The sequence below is a fragment of the Sus scrofa genome, chromosome 8, assembly GCF_000003025.6.
Source record: "Sus scrofa isolate TJ Tabasco breed Duroc chromosome 8, Sscrofa11.1, whole genome shotgun sequence".
Taxonomy (NCBI): domain Eukaryota; kingdom Metazoa; phylum Chordata; class Mammalia; order Artiodactyla; family Suidae; genus Sus; species Sus scrofa.
Genome location: NC_010450.4, coordinates 53,780,853 through 53,797,953, shown reverse-complemented (window position 1 = coordinate 53,797,953; position 17,101 = coordinate 53,780,853). Strand labels below are relative to the sequence as shown.

The window sequence follows — 17,101 nt, the reverse complement described above, 5'->3', positions numbered from 1 at the left end:
ATAAATGTAATAAAATTGAGTAATTAAAAAAAAAGCAGAAACCAAAATATATTCTTTGGTATTATGAGGAAGTGAAGAAATGAAATATTTTTAGCATGTTTTATACTGGTACACATGTCACCCTTGTTTTCTATGTGATGCCATGCATGGAGGGTCACTGGTTTCAGGGGAGTGTGTATTCATGGGAAGAAAAAGAGAAGTCCCCCATTCTGGTCAGATCTAGATGCTACTAACTACAAAGTAAAGGCAGCAGAGATCTTGCAGAAAAGAGCCAACATTAAATGAAATGCCCTTATTACTCTAAGCAACCTCTCACCATAGCATACCATAACTCCCTGAATTCCACACACACTTGCACAGGGAACAGTGTAATATTACTAGAGCATGTGACTCTTTCACATGAACATTCTTGATATTCGAAAAAACAAAAACATTCTTAATATTCGAAAAAACAAACAAGTGACAGGGTTTGAAAAGGCTTCACAGTGGGAAGAAAACTACTATAACAATACAGACAGGTCCTTTTGGGTGGATTCATCATCCTGTTGATTTTTCTGCTTCAGAATTGATAGAAGAGATTGGTGTTTAACATGATTACTCCCCCATCCTGTCAGTGTTAGATGGAGTACCCCATTAGGAAGAAGTGCCTATAAAGAAGCTTAGCAAGGCAAACTCCACTGCCGTCTGTTAAGAGGGGGTGCAAAATATTTTAGCCCAAATGCCTTCATCCTTTGAGGTCCATCATTTTCATATATGGATGATCTTCTGTTTGTTGGCAGTTGTGGAGAATTGCTCTCAATATCCCTGTTTAAACAATGTTATCACATGTCTTCCAGAAATAATAGCTGATAAAACATGAAAAGTTTGAGTTATTCTTAACAATTAATGTTTGTCAAGACTATCATAATTATAAATGTTCAAAACTTTTAACATGAAAGGAAAAATAGAATCTGTGGTCCTTACTGTGGTATAAATATTTGGTCCCTTAAATTTTCAGGTTTTGAAATTTGGCTCCCATGGTGATGACATCATGTGAATTTTTGGGAGGTGATTAGGCCACAATGCCAGAGACCTCGAACATGCGATTAGTGACATAAATGTAGCCAACAGAAGCTCTTCCATCCATCCCATCATTTCAATACACAGCTAAAAGACCCATTCATGAAGCAGAAATTTGTCCCTCACCCAACAGAAAGTAAGCTGGTAACTTGTTCTTAAACTTCTCAGCCTCAGCCATTATAAGAATAATATATTCTATTGTTTCTAAACTGCCGAGTCTCTGGTGTTTTGTTTTGGCAGCCAGAGAGCTGGCTGCAGAGAAATATCTCTGAGTTCGAAGACCTGTCAATAGAAACCTTGAAATCGCAAAAGAAAAGAGAAAATTGGCTGGAAAAAAATCAACAGAACAGAAGAATCCATCATTAGGGAAAGACTAAAAATGCTATGATATGTACATAATGGGTTAGCAGTATTAAAAGAAGGATAGAAAGGAACCAAAATTAATTTTTAAAAAGTAATGACTGAGAATTTCCCCAAATTGATGTCTAACACCAAAATCACAATATCCAAACTCAGACAAAAATATGAACAGGAAATTACTGACCAATATTGCTCAGGAACACAGATGCAGACATTCTCAACAAAATCTTAAGAAATTGAACCCAACAATGTTTTGAGAGAATTATGACTGAGAAGCATGTATCCCAAGTGTGCAAGGCTCATTAATCATTCTACAGTCAAATAATTGTATTCATCATATTATTGCCCTAAAGAAAAAAAAATATTATGTCAGTAAATGCAGAAGATGTTTGAAAAAAAATCCAACACCGATTTTTCCTAAAGACTCTCAGTTCAATATAAATGGAGTGGAGATTTCTCAAGTTGATAAAAAAAAACTTCATCTAACATTGTACTTGATGGTAAGAAACATGAAGCTTTCCCACTAAGTGCAGGTAAAAATTAAGGATATTCCCTTCCATCACTCATTTTCAATATTTTACTCAGTCCTTGCTAATGAAATAAAGCAAGAAAATAAGTAAAAGAAATACAGATTGGGTAGACAAAATAAGAAAAACAGCCCAGATAAAAAGTGGACTTGGAATTACCTCATGGATCAGCAGTTTAAGGATCCAGTGTTATCACTGCTATGGCTCTGATTACAGCTATGGCATGGGTTGGATCCCTGGCCCAGAACTTGTGCTTGCCATGGGCATGGCCAAAAAAAGAGGTGGATCAAGAAATTTTACAGAGTTACCAAAGAAACTTTACAGACATCCTACCAAAGAAAATAGATGCTCTGCACATAAGTATATGGAAGAATTATCCAGATTACATGCTATCATTAAAATGCAAATTAAAAATACAATGTTATCCAACTACATAGCTCTTAGCTTGGTAAATGTGTAATAGCTACAACAGCAAATACTATAGAGGATGTGGAGCCATAGGAAATTTCATGCATTGCTGGAGAAAATGAAAAATAATACCGCTACTTTGGAAGATAGATTGACAGTTTACAATATTGAATATTGCTGTACCCCCACAACTAATACAACACTGTAAGTGAACTCTTCTCTGACAGAATTTTTTAAAAGAAAAAACAAAACAAAACAAAAAAACAGTCACATTTTAGACAAGAAGTCCTACACATGACCTTCCTCTTCAGCTCATTCAGTACTATGTCATCCATTCTTGTTCTTCTGGGAGTCTAGTTTTTCCATGGGTTCTGTTGACCTGGTCTGAGGGTGGAGGGTGAAAGGGACAGGGATGTTTCCAAGTGTGCAAGAGCCTCTGTGAATGAAGGCTTGTCAGATTTGTCAAGTGAAGTGGGTGCCTTGATCACTGAAGGCTATGAAAGGTAATAAATCTCAAGTGGCAGGCACATTTTTGGGGAACAGTCTCTGGGACAGGTGAGGACCTCAGGTTTGCATAGAGGGAGGGAAGGCTTCACCCCACCCAGAATACCTACCTACCTAACTTCATGAGAGAACGTTTGGATGACCCATCCTAGGTGGCAATTGAATGAAGTCTATTTACTGGGGTTCAGAGAGGGCAGGTCAGGCACTGACTTCTCCAGAAATCTTCCTGCCCATGTCCAAGGGGGTGTGGAATGGGGAGTGGGCCGGGAGCCTGGAGAAACCAAGACCAAGTGGCCTATCTCCCATAGCCCTGTCCATTTATTGAATGAACAGAGTGGATGTGATCCAAATCAGCTGCCACCACCTTCTCCATCATCCACCACTCCCACTCTCTCGCCTGCAGCCATCTTTTAAAAGGCATGAAAGTGAGTGAGGACCCTTCCCCTAATACTGGGTGGTTCAGGCCCTGGTGTCTTCGACAAATATTTCATCTATTGTTGTGAACAATTCTGCCTCAATGATTTGTGAACATTTCAGGAGCCATGGGAGCAGTTAGTCATTATCACCAGCTCCACACATCACCCTCAACCCCACCCCCACTGCCCCCAAAAATTTTGTGGAAGGGAGCACACTTTTCTTTCACCCAAGAGATTTATTTCCTGCTTTCAGAGGGGAGAAGGAAAAGAGGGTCAGAATGGCCCTCAGATGTTGTCGCTTAAAATTCCCAACAATCCCTATACCACTGAGGGAGGCACGTTCTGGGGAGTGGGGGGAACTAATGTGTATACCCCCTGCCTCACTTTCAAAGTCAAACTCAAGGAGGATGTGAATGCCTTTCATGCCACCGGTCAGGTGAATGGGATGGCTTTCTAGGGAAATCCTGATGTCTCCTTTCACCACCATGATGAAAATCCAGAACCAACCCTATAAATTACCATAACTTTGTCAATTGTGTTATTAAAAAATTAAACAACACACACACACAAACCCAGAATGAAACACCCTCTCCTTGACTGGGGGCAGTTGGGGGGAGCAAGCAAGAGAATTCCCAAGTCAGTAGGAGAGGGTCATCTGCAGTGGTGTGAAAAACCCCAAGCTATTTTCTTCCTCTCAAGGTGAATAAACTTTGCAGATGGGAGTGGGTGCCCTCCACCCAGAGGAAAGGCAGGGAGAGTTTTCTCCCTGAAAAGCTTATCCTGCCATAGCATTGACATTATCAACGGTAAGAGGATTTCATTTTGGGCAGCAGCGGCAGCATGGCAGCTGCAATGCCTGGGCCACTTGGAAACATAGACGAGCCATCGAGGCTCGTCTGTTACCCCCAAGGTTGCACAGTGACAAAACTCCTTTGGGGGAAAAAGGCGGGTGAGTGGGTGCGATTCCAGTGTGTCTGTCTGCATTCATTAGGTGTGGGAGAGGAGAAGACAGACATGTGTGTCTTTGACTATCCTTCTTTTTTTTTTTTTTTTTTTGTCTTTTTGCTATTTCTTGGGCCGCTCCCGCGGCATATGGAAGTTCCCAGGCTAGGGGTCTAATTGGAGCTGTAGTCTCCGGCCTACACCAGAGCCACAGCAACGCGGGATCCGAGCTGTGTCTGCAACCTACACCACAGCTCACGGCAACGCCGGATCGTTAACCCACCGAGCAAGTGCAGGGACCGAACCCACAACCTCATGGTTCCTAGTCGGATTCGTTAACCACTGCACCACGACGGGAACTCCTGACTATCCTTCTGAGGACTTGCCTGAGAGCACTGTGTCCCCCAAATACAGCTCGAAAAAGACCACTGCCCTCCCCCACCAGAAGTAGAAGTCCCTTGAAAGAGCTGGCTCTGAACTTGAGCTTCTAGAGGAAGGTTTCTCTCTTGCTTTCAAGTCAGGAAGAAGAGGGTGTCCTTCTCACCATGAGTCCTTTCTGAAGGGCCCTGGCTTCCAGATCAACCTCAAGCAAAAGTGGTCTGTTTGGGGGTGCCCTATTCGGGTTCCCTCCCCACAAACCCCACGCACACATGCATGGGGAATGGTACTATGTTCCAATTCCATGTAAAGCTCCAGAATGGCCTCAGTCTGATGTTCATCTTCACTCCTCTTCAAATAATGTCTGCCCTCACCCCACCATGGCCTGCCTCCTTTAAGGCCAAAGGAACTGTAAGTATCCCCGAGGAAGGGGAAGGAGGATTCCCTGACATGCAAAGAACAGTCTTACGGAAAATGATGATGCCATATGCCAGGGGTGGGGGCGGGGGGGAGTGAGGGAAAGAGACAGAGACAGACAGGGAGGGAGGGACAGACAGACAGACAAAGGCAGAACCAGAGGGAGAAAGAGGAGGAGGGGAAAGAGTCAGTGAAACAGAGCTAGGTAAATGACGCGAGGCCTGGGTATTATTCTGAGTGTTATTATTGATGTGTGTCTGAACTCCTCCTAAGGCCTTTGCAGATCCAGATCAATCCTTTGAGACAAAAGTCAGTCTGCTGTTCCCTACCCATCTGAAGAGCTGTGGTTTGGGCTTTCCAGCCGGGAACCCCTCTTTCTGCCTCTTTGTCCAAAACACCTTTCGTGGGATCTAGAAAGTCTGTTCCGAGACCATCCTAGGAATAGTCATTTCCATATTGACCATGAGACCATTGTGCCAAGAGACGGATCCAAGTTCTGGAACCTCCATTCTCCCCCCACCCTTCCTCCTTTGGACAAAATCTCCTTCCCTTCATGTGCAAAATCTTACTTTTTTTTCTCAATGAATTTTCATTACATTTATAGTTGTACCACCATGGGGAAGATCCTTCATGTCCCTCTAGAATGATGGATGTGGTAGCATGTCTCAATGACGCTCCAAATCCTTGAGCAGGACTCCAAAGGCTACCATCCCATCTCCTCGCCCCACTCGCTTCTGGCTTCTCGCTCATGGTTCCCCTCCTTTTTCCTCCCCTGCAGTTTATCTCCATCTCTGCCGCCCACTTGTAACCTCTCTCCCACTTTGGAACGTGCCTCCTTGGGCCCAGTGGACCGCTTCGGAGAATATTAACAGCAGCCCACCGGCAGGTGGCGTTGCAGAACAAAGTGCAGCAGAGTGAGCAGGATGAAGGCATTAGGATGGCTGCGTTGCCAGATGGATGTGTAGGGCTTAGGCCCTTTCCTCCTGGAGCGCAATTCTTCCGCCCTGGCCTTGAAAAATTTCGACTGTGGGCCGTGGATCTTTGATTGAGGATCCTGGCCTATACTTTTTACTTCCTAATGCCGGCCAGGGCATCCATTTTTGCCACAGCTGAAAAGGCGTTCACAAAAGGGACAGGTGGGCGACTAAGGGAATGCAGTGTAATTCCCCCCCACCCTTTTTTAAGGGTAATATTTAAATTATGTTACGCTGTGGCGCGACAGGATCCATCGCTGGCGTCTATGCAGCACCAGGACTCAGGTCCGATTCCCCGCCTGGCACACTGGGTTAAAAGGATCCAGCGTTGCCACAGCTGTGACTCACACCTGATCCCTGCTTCTGGAACTCCATATGACCCTGGACGGGCCAATGCATACTTACATACCCACCTAAATACATAATTAATTGATTCAAAAAGCGACGGGTTGTCACCGCCAGGGAGCCGGCAAAATAAAATGATATGCATAAAAGTGTTTGGACGTGTTTGATTTCAATGAAGAAAAAAGAAATCAATAGGCCAGGGCAGAAGTCCTTCATAACACCTAATACACCTCCATAGGCCGTGTCTTAGAGACCAAGTCCACGCGGACAGCTGGTCGACCCTTACGGACAGGGTCCGCCAGACCAAGTCCGCGTGGACAGAGGGTTGATCTGGTCCACCACGAAGGCGCGCAAGGGCTGCGACCCACTGTGCAACCACAAACCACACTCCGCGCCGGTGGTGGCCTGGAGCACCCGCTAGAAGACACGCTCGGAAGCCCGTCAGGGTGCCCATCACCTCCCCGCCCCTGCGGCATTCCCCCAGGAAAAAGGGTCCCACTGGGCCACTCTCCAATGCCCCCACACCTCCGTTGCGCCCCCCTCTTCCCTACCCCCCCTCTCCCCCGTCCCAGCCCGGGGGCACAGGGCCCCCTGACAGGGTGAGGAGGAAGTGAGGTGCCCGCCGAGGAGCCAGGCGCTGCGAGGGGCGCCCCCTCTTCCCTTGCCCTCTTGCCTCTAGAGGCCACAGGGGGCCATGCGCCTTCCCCTTGATCGCCAGGCACGGTGGACGACCGCGGGTTGCGGCGGGCAACAATCATCACCACCGCTCCCTTCGCAGGGACAGGGGAGGCCCGCGGAGCGGAGAGAATGGAAAGGAAGAAAGAGATGGACTTGCGGAAGCACAGCAAGCCAGCCGTGGTCCCATCCCAACACCCTTCTAGGCGGAGGGTGAAAGGGGGGGCTGCCGCTGCCATGGTTGCTGAGGGATCGCCAAACCCTTGTGTCGAAAGTTGACTTTCAATAGATCTCAGCAAGGGAAGCTGCTGAAACCCAAACCCAGAAGCAGGTTGTCTAGGAATGGTTTAGCTCGTGGTTCCTCACGATAGTGGGGTACCTGATGGGCGAGGGGCAGGCCACGCTTTCCCGCAGTGCCCCCAACCCGGCCCCAGTTTCCCAGGAGGAAGGGTTCTCTGCACCGGACCCTGGCCCCCATGTGCGTGTAGGGGCAGGCTGCTTGTGAGTGCACAGGGACCCACCTGAGGAACTGGCCTGGGACGCCCTCTCAGAGGCCAACTGAGGCACCCCTGGCCCTGTCCTATCATTCTGCCTGCGAGGGATTCTGACTTATAGGCTTTAGGCCATAATGTCACAGATGGTAGCTTCTGCGCTATTGGCTCCTCAGCCAAGAACATACACCAAATGTCTGAGCCTGAGGTTCCTCTCCTGCCGAGCAGGATTACCATAGCAACAATACCTCATCAGTAGGGTGAAACTAACCTGTCTCACAAGGACAGTCTAAACCTAGCTCACTTTGGTTATTACTGAGTGAATAATCCAAGGCTTGGTGAATTCTGCTTCACAATGATAAGAAGAGCGGACATACAAGGATCAAAACGCAACATCGCTATGAACGCTTGGCCGCCTCAAGCCAGTTATCCCTTTGGCAACTTTTCTGACACCTCCTGCTTAAAACCCCAAAGGTCAGAAGGATCATGAGGCCCCACTTTCATGGTCTGTATTGGTACTGAAAATCAAGATCAAAGGAAGCTTTTGCCCTTCTGCTCCATGGGAGGTTTCTGTCCTCCCTGAGCTCACCTTAGGACACCTGTGTTACTGTTTAACAGGTGTGACACCCCAGTCAAACTCCCCACCTGGCACTGTAACCACTTCCTTAGCGCCAGAAGTGAGAGCTCCTCCAGGATCGCCCCATACCACCTCACTGGGTCAGCGAAAATAAACCATCACAGTAGTGGTATTTCACCTGCTGGTGGTAAGGCTAGTGGATCCCCCCTCCACACTGCCCCTCTCCATAAGACCACAGGATGTGGGGGGGGACTCCCACTTATTCTACACCTCTCATGTCTCTTCACTGTGCCAGACTAGCATCAAGGTCAACAGCATTGTCTTTCCCCGCTGATTCCACCAAGCCCATTCCCTTAGCTGTGGTTTTGCTGGATAGTAGGTATGGACAGTGGGAATCTCATTCATCCATTCATGTGCTTCTCTAATTAGATGAGGAGGCATTTGGCTACCTTAAGAGAGTCACAGTTACTCCCGCTGTTTACCCGCAATTCATTGAAATTCCTCAGTTCCACATTCAGCGCACTGGGCAGAAATCACATCAGTCAACACCCGCTGTGGGCCTTCCTGATGCTTTGTTTTACTTAAACAGTGGGATTCCCCTGATCTGCACCAGTTTTAAGTCTGGCACCGGCAGAGGAGAGGAGCTTCATGGAACCGCCGCCCGGGGGTGCACCTGGCAGGGGAGACACACATGCAGGAATCCAAAGTGCGCGGAGCAAGGCAGAGAGAGGAGGTGGGGTGGTGTTGCAAAGCAACACGCATGCACCACGCCCCTCCCGTGCACTGTTCCCTCTGGGCTCCCCAAGGGCAGACACAATGCCAGCCACAGCCCCTGCTATCCACAGGAAGGCTCAAGTCCAGAGTCAGCACCGATGCTCCCTGCCAGTGCATCCCTAAACACACACACAAATTTAGAGAAGAGTTAACACCTGTCCTGAAACTATTCTAAACAATTACCAAGGAAGGAATACACCCAGCTTCAATCTATGAGGCCACTATCATTCTGACACCAAAACCAAAGAAAGACAAAAAAAGAAAAATACAGGCCAATATCACTGAGGAACATAGATGCCAAAATCCTCAACATTATATTAGCAGACTGAATCCAACAATGTATTTAAAGGATTATACATTGTGATCAAGTGGGATTTCTCCAAAGGATACAAGGATTCTTCAATGTCCACAAATCAATCACAGCGATACACCATATTAACGAACTGAGGAATTAAAACCATACAATCTTCTCAATAGATGCAAAGAAATATTTTGTCAAAATTCAACACTTATTTCTAAAAACAAAAAACTCTCAGAAAGTGGATATAGAGGGAACCCACCCCAACCTAATAAAGGCCATATATTAAAGACCCACAGCTCACATCATTTTCAGCAATGAAAAGCTGAATTTCCACTAAGAACTGGAATAAGACAAGGATGTCCACTCTCACCACTTTTATTCAGCATAGTGTTGGAAGTCCTAACCATGACAATCAGATAAGAAAAAGAAATAAAAGGATCCAAAGTGTGAAAGAAGTGAAACTGTCACTGTTTGCAGATAACATGATCCCATACATCAAAAATCCTAAACAGGCTGTGAGAAAACTACTGGAGTTCATTAATGAATCCAGTAAATTTGCAGGATATAAAATTAATATAAAGAAATCTTCTGCATTTCTATACAACAGTGAAAGATCAGAAAGAGAAATTAAGAAAATAATCACATTTGCTAATGCATCAATAAAAATAATGTATTAGGAATAAACCTACTTGAGGAGGCAAAATACCTGCATTCTGAAAAATATAAGGAGCTGATGAAAGAAATCAAACATGACACACACAGATGGGAAGATATACAATATTCTTGGACTGGAAGAATCAATATTGTCAAAATAACCATACCATCCCAAGGCAGTCTATAGATCCAATGCAATCCCTGTCAAACCACCACAGGCATTTTTCAAAGAACTACAGGAAAAAAAAAAAATTTTAAATATGTGTGGCAACACAAAAGATCCCCCTCCCCAAACCAAAGCCATACTGAGAAAGAAAAATGGAGATGGTGGAATCATGCTTCATGACCTCTGCTATACTACAAAGCTACAGTGATCAAAATAGTATGGCATGGCACAAATACAATAATATTGATCAGGGGAAGAGGATAGAACATGCAGAATTAAACCCACATACCTCTGGTCAACAAACCTATGACAAAGGAGGCAAGAACATACAGTGGAGGAAATCACAGCAATATCTTTTTGGATCTACCTCCTAGAGTAACAGTACATTTACATAATGGAGTATTACTCAGCCAAAAAAAGAACAAAATGATGCCATTTGCAGCAACATGGATGGATCTAGAGACTGTCATACTAAGTGAAGTAAGTCAGAAAGAGAACGACCAATACCATATGATATCACTTGTATCTGGAATCTAAATTATATGGCACAAATGAACCTATCCATAGAAAAAAACAAACTCATGGACATGGAAAACAGACTTGTGGTTCCCAAGGGGGAGGGGGAAGTAGTGGGATGGACTGGGAGTTCAGGGTTTGCAGATGTAAACTACTGCATTTGGAGTGGTGGATAAGCAATGAGGTCCTACTGTATAGCTCAGGAAACTATATCTAGTCACTTGGGATGGAACATGATGGAGGATGATGTGAGAAAAAGAATGTTTATATATGTATAACTGGGTCACTTTGCTGTACAGCAGAAGTTAATAGAATACTGTAAATCAACTATAATTACTATTTTTAAAAGAAAAAATGCTGGAGTTCCTGTCGTGGCTCAGTGGTTAACGAAACCAACTAGGAACCACGAGGTTGTGGGTTTGATCCCTGGTCTTGCTCGGTGGCTTGAGAACCTGGCTTTGCCGTGAGCAGTGGTGTAGGTTGCATACACAGCTCGGATCCTGCGTTGCTGTGGCTCTGGTGTAGGCACGCAGCCACAGCTCTGATTCAACCCCCAGCCTGGGAACCTCCACATGCCACAGGAGCAGCCCAAGAAATGGCAACAAAGACAAAAAGAAAAAAGAAAAGAAAAAATGCTAACTAAATTAACAAAGATTACTGATAGAAATGCAGGTCACTGTAACAAGGCACTAAAAACTAGAAAGTTGAACCAATCAAAAACAGACAAACTGCTGGGATAAAAAGCAATCTAGGAGTTCCCGTCGTGGCGCAGTGGTTAACGAATCCGACTAGGAACCATGAGGTTGCGAGTTCGATCCCTGCCCTTGCTCAGTGGGTTAACGATCCAGCATTGCCGTGAGCTGTGGTGTAGGTTGCAGACGCGGCTGGGATCCAGCGTTGCTGTGGCTCTGGTGTAGGTTGGCAGCTGCAGCTCCAATTCGACCCCCTGGGAACCTCCATATGCCGTGGGAGCAGCCCAAGAAATAGCAAAAAAAAAAAAGACAAAAAAAAGCAATCTAGAAGCAATGAATAGCAGACTAAATGACACAGAAAAATCAATAAGGGATCTGAAAGAATAACGGAAATCACCAATCAAGACAGCAGGCAGAAAAACAAATGGAAAAAAAAAAGAATAAAGCCAATATACAAGATCTATGGGATAGTAAAAAATGTGCCACCCATTGCATAATAGGGGTTCCAGAAAATATCTGCAAAGACACAACCAACAGGGGGTTAAGATCCAAAATATACAAATAACTCATAAAACTCAATGTTGAAAAAACAAACAATTTTAAAATGGGCAGAAGACCCAAACAGACATTTTTCCAAAGAAGACATACAGATGGCCAACAGCACACAAAAAGATGCTCAACGTCACTATCCGAGAAATGCACATCAAAGCCACAATGGAAGTGTTACTTCACACCTGTCAGAATAGCTATCTTCAGAAAGTCTACAAGCAATAAATACAGGAGAAGGTGTGGAAAAAAGGGAACACTCATACACTGTTGGTAGGCATATAAATTAGTACAGCTACTCTGGAAAACAGTATGGAGATTCCTTAAAAACCAAAAACAGAGCTACCATATATGACCCAGCAATCCCACTCCTGGTTATATATCCAGGAAAAATGAAAACTCTAATTCAAATAGACATGCACACCTTAATGTTCACAGCAGCATTATTTACAGTAGCCAAGACATGGAAACCATGTAAATGTCCGTCAACAGACAACTGGCTTAAGAAGATGTGGCATGTATCGCCAATGGACTACTACTCAGCCATAAAAAAAATAAATAATGCCATCTGCAACAATATGGATGCACCCAGAAACTATTACACTCAGTGAAATAAGTCAGAGAGAGAAAGAGAAATACTGTATAATAACACTTATGCATGAGATTTAAAAAGTAATACAAATGAATCTATATGCAACACAGAAACAGGCTCACAGGCATAGAAAACAAACTGAAGGTTACCAAAGGTGGGGGCTGGCGGGGGGAAGCACATATTGGGAGTATGGGATAAAAAGATACAAACTACTTTACATAAAATAGATAAGCAACGGGATTTACTGTATTGGATAGGTAATTACAGTCAATATCTTATAATAACCTATAATGGAATATAATCAGAAAAAATGAATCACTGTGCTGTACATGTGAAATTAACACAATACTGTAAATCAACTCTACTTTGATAAAAGAAAAAGCCACATAGGATAAAATTTACCCTCTTAACTATGTGTACAGTTCAACAGTGTTAAGTACATTCACATTGTTGTACAAAGAATCACCAGCACTTTTCATCTTGGAAAACTGAAATTTTTTACCCATTAAACAGCAACTCCCTATTTCTCCCTTTCCCTCAACCCTGGTAACCACCATGCTACTTTCTGCTTCTATGAATTTGATTAAATACCTCATAGAATTAAAAGGACTTGTCTTCTTGTTGAACATTTTTTTAAGCAACCATATTTTTCAAATTTTCCAAAGCAATAAAGATAGTTTTCACAGGAAAACAACAACTACAACAAAAAACCATGGTCAGTGTGTCATTTTAGTAGCAGGCCACAAGGAAATAGAGGTCTAGAGGTCAGAACGTAAGAAATCTCACAGTGCTGTTTTTTTTTTTTAATTTGAAGGAGGAACAAGAATTAAAGAAATAGGACTCAAGTTGAACAGTAATCAGTGTCTTCATCACTAAACACAGATTTAATCTTAATATTTTGATGAAAAAATATTTGTATTCTAATCTCCCAAAAAATGCTACATTTCTCTTATAAAACCTAATGCAATTTTGTGTGGGACTGTAAAAACTGATGGATTCCTAAGCATTTCTTTTGACTGAATTTCATTGTAGTTCCTCCTTACTCTTGTTACTGGCTTCTTGGTTGTATAAATGCACAACTGGATCACTGCTTTTCACACATGTCAACATAAACTGTGCTCACAGCTTTGTAAGGCAGATATTGCAATTCCACCACAAAGACAAGGAAGGAGATTAGTGATTTATGCAGGTAACAGTGACAGCAGACATATTCCTTTAATAAATATTGTCTATTACGTACCAGACACCCTTCTAGTGCTAGACATACATCTGTGTCCCAAATAATTAAACAAAAACAACACCTGCCTTCATGTACCTTACATTCCAATAAGCAAGAGTCAAAAAGCTCATTGTGGTTTTTTTTAGAAGATCATTTATCAGTCTGCTATTACTAGAAAACAAACCAGGGCAAAACACAATCAAAATCGTAAGGATATATTATTTCTCATGAGAAGCAAGGGAGATGAAAATGTGAGAGAGAGGGTTAGGAGGTCACATTAAATCAGGTTACCTTCTTGAGAAGGTGACTGGTGGGCAGCCTCTTAGATGGCCCTGCTGACCCATACCTTCCTCATAATCCTGCCTTGCATAGTTGCCTTCCTTGGAGAGTGAGCTGGACCTCATGACTTCCTTCTCAAAAACAGAGAAAGTGATGGGATGTCACTTCCAAGACTAGGTTACAAAGAGGTGGTCTTCCATCTTGCATAGCCTTGCTTGCCTGCTCTGATGGAAGCTGGGCCCCATGCTATGAGCTGCCCCACAGAGAGACCCGTGTGGCAGAGAACAAGGGGAGGCTCGGCCCTCAGTTCACTAGCCCATGAGGCTGACTGAACACTGCTAATGCCACATGAGTTTGGAGGGGCTCCACTCTCAAGGGAGCTTACTGAAGGGACCTCAGCCCTGGTGACATCCTGACTGAAATGAACACTTGAGGCAGAGGCACCCAGCTATGTCACAACCTGAAATCCTGACCCACAGAAACTAGGAGAGTTGTTTTGTCTTTTCATGCTGCTAAGATTTGGAGTATTGGTGACACAGCAACAAATCACACAATGACTTGATGGAGGTGAGGGAGTTAGATCTTGGAGACCATGGAATAGCAGATCTCTGCAGAAGGCAAATATCTATGGACTCAGAGTTCTAAAGTACAGAGTCTCCTTCAAAGACAAGATGAAGGACTCTTGCATTAACCATGTTATTCCATAAACAGCTGCACTATGTCCTAAGGATACCCCCTTTGATATTATTAAGATGATAATCTTGTTATTGCCTATGCCTGTCCCTGCCCACTAATCTTGTCACCTCCTCTAATCCCATTAATAATTATTGCATCACCTTCCTTAATAAAAATCATGTGGGCTAAAGCCTAGGTGCCTTTGTTCTGTGAACAGAGTGCCTCCTGGTCCCCACTTTCTAAATGTAAGCAGTTTTGTGTGTTCTGTTATACTGCGCCATCCCTCTTCCAGAATTCCCCATTTCCTTGCAGCGCTGGATGTGGCAGTTAGTCATGTGGCTTTCTGGGGGAAGAGCAGTCTACACAGAGGGAACAGCCAGTGCCAAGGTTCTAAGATAGGGCCATGACTGATTTGCCCAGGGAACAAAAAGGAAGCCAGTGTGTAGGAAGAGGGAATGAGAGCAAGAATAGCAGTTGGGGTCAGATCATATTCAGAGCTAGTAACTCTGGCCTTAGTCTGAGAGCAACTGGAAGCTGTTGTAGAGTTTTGACAGAATAGTGATATGATCTACATTTTGGAAAGATCACTCTGGCTTGTACTGAGAATCAGCTAGAGGGAATAAGAGGAAAAACCAGGAGATCAATGAGGAGTCTGCTGCAGTCAATTAGGCAAGAAATGATGGTGGCTTAAATCAAGAGTGTAGCTCATAGTCATGGTCACAGGGACGGTGTCAGGATGTAGAACCACTGGTTGGTCTGTGGTGCATGAGAGAATGAGAAGAGTCATGGAAGACCCAAGTGTTTTCAGTCTGAGTATGTAAAGAAACAGGGAGACTGTAGGAGGATCAGGTGTGGGGATGAGGAAAATCAGAAGTTCACGTTTGTGTCAAACTCCAGATATCAATTACACACCATGTAGAGACCTTAAGCAGGCAGTTGGACATGACTGTGGAGTTGAGGAATGATGTTTAGGCTGGAGATATACGTATATAGAAGTTGTCAGAACACAAACAGTTTTAAAGTCATAAGACTGCATGAGATCACCATCTACTGATAGAGAAAGGGACCAAGAACCAGGAATTTGTGTTTACCCACATTCAGAAGTCAGGTTAAAAGAAAGAATCAGTGAAGCAACCAGGGAAGGAGCAGCCAGGGAGGGAGGAGGAAAACCAAGAGTGTGTGGAGTCTTGGAGTCAGTTAAAGGAAGTGTATCAAAGTGAAGTGACCAACAAGTACTCTATGTTCACATGTTTACTGAGAAGTGACCACTGGACTTAGCATGGATGCCAGAGACATAAAGAACAGTGGCAGGAGTTCCCATCACAGCTCAGCAGTAATGAAAATGACTAGTATTCATGAGGATGTGGGTTAGAACCCTGCCCCTGCTCAGTAGGTTAAGGATCCATCATTGTCATGAGCTGTGGTGTATGTTGCTGATGCAGCTCGGATGCCACGTGGCTGTGGCCATTGTGTAGGCTGGAAGCTGCAGCTCCAATTCAAACCATAGCCTAGGAACTTCCATATACAGCAGGTGTGGCCCTAAACACACACACACACACACACACACACACAAAAAAAAAAAAAAAAAAACAAAACAAAAAAACACAAAAGCAGTGTCAGTAGAGGTGTGAGGTCTAGAGGGTAACTGGACTGGGTTTATCAGTAAAAGATAAAGAACTTTAGCTAATAAATTAATAAATCTTTAGTTCTGATGCAAAAGCATCAGCAAAGTGAGGCTGTATCTGGTGAGGGAAACAGGGTTAGGTTTTAGGGTTGGTGGATGCAAACTGTTACATTTGGAATGGATGGGCATTGGGGCTCTACTGTACAGCACAAGGAACTCTGTGTGATTTTGTCACTTTGGTGTAGAACAGAAATTGAAGAACCATTGTAAATCATTGTAATGATAATCAAAAAAATGTATTTGCTGATGGGAAAATTGAGAAAGGGCAATACTTTGTTGATTTAGTAGGAGGAAGAATGGCTAACCAATGTCTTTAGGTGGAATCTAGTTAGTGCTCAAGGAGAGAACCTGGCTTTGAGTAGAAATCCACAGAGATTATTCATGCTTTCAGGAAAAAATTATAAATGACTTTGAAAAGACCAAAAAATGTTACTGGTGTTTTGTCTAGCACAGCCTTCAGGTTATTCGCACTTTGTCTCTGAGCTATTTTACAGCTTTCTAAGTCACAGACAATTTGTAGGAATGCAAAAAATTATTTTCTATAGACATGCAAATGAATTTTGTACAGTGGGGCACAACTGATTTCCCTCCCCCATGACAGAAGCCAGTTTGGCATCTCTTAAGCAAATTCATTTTGGCATACCTCATCATCCATGTATGTGTCTGCTCTTTGAAATTCTTCTGTGAACTGCCACTGACATCTTCCTGGTTTCTTAATTATTTAATGAGTTCAATAAAATCTTTGGCACATATGGAAAGTTCTCGTTGTGTCTCAGAAATAACAAGCTGACTATTATCCAAGAGAATGTGGGCTTGATCCCTGGCCTCACTCAATGGGTTAAGGATCTGTTGTGGCCGTGAGGTGTAGTTCGCAGATGTGGCTCGGATCCCTTGTGGCTGTGGTGTAGGCCAACAGCTGTAGCTCTGATT

At 43.8% G+C, this 17,101-nt stretch overlaps 1 long non-coding RNA gene across 1 annotated transcript in view; it reads right to left on the bottom strand.

The window, feature by feature from the left end:
• Positions 1 to 17,101, bottom strand: part of LOC110262102 — a 32,869-nt gene extending 15,768 nt beyond the window's left edge. The window contains exon 1 of the long non-coding RNA XR_002346665.1: positions 16,815 to 17,101. This is a non-coding gene — a long non-coding RNA (uncharacterized LOC110262102). The remainder of the gene's footprint in view (positions 1 to 16,814) is intronic.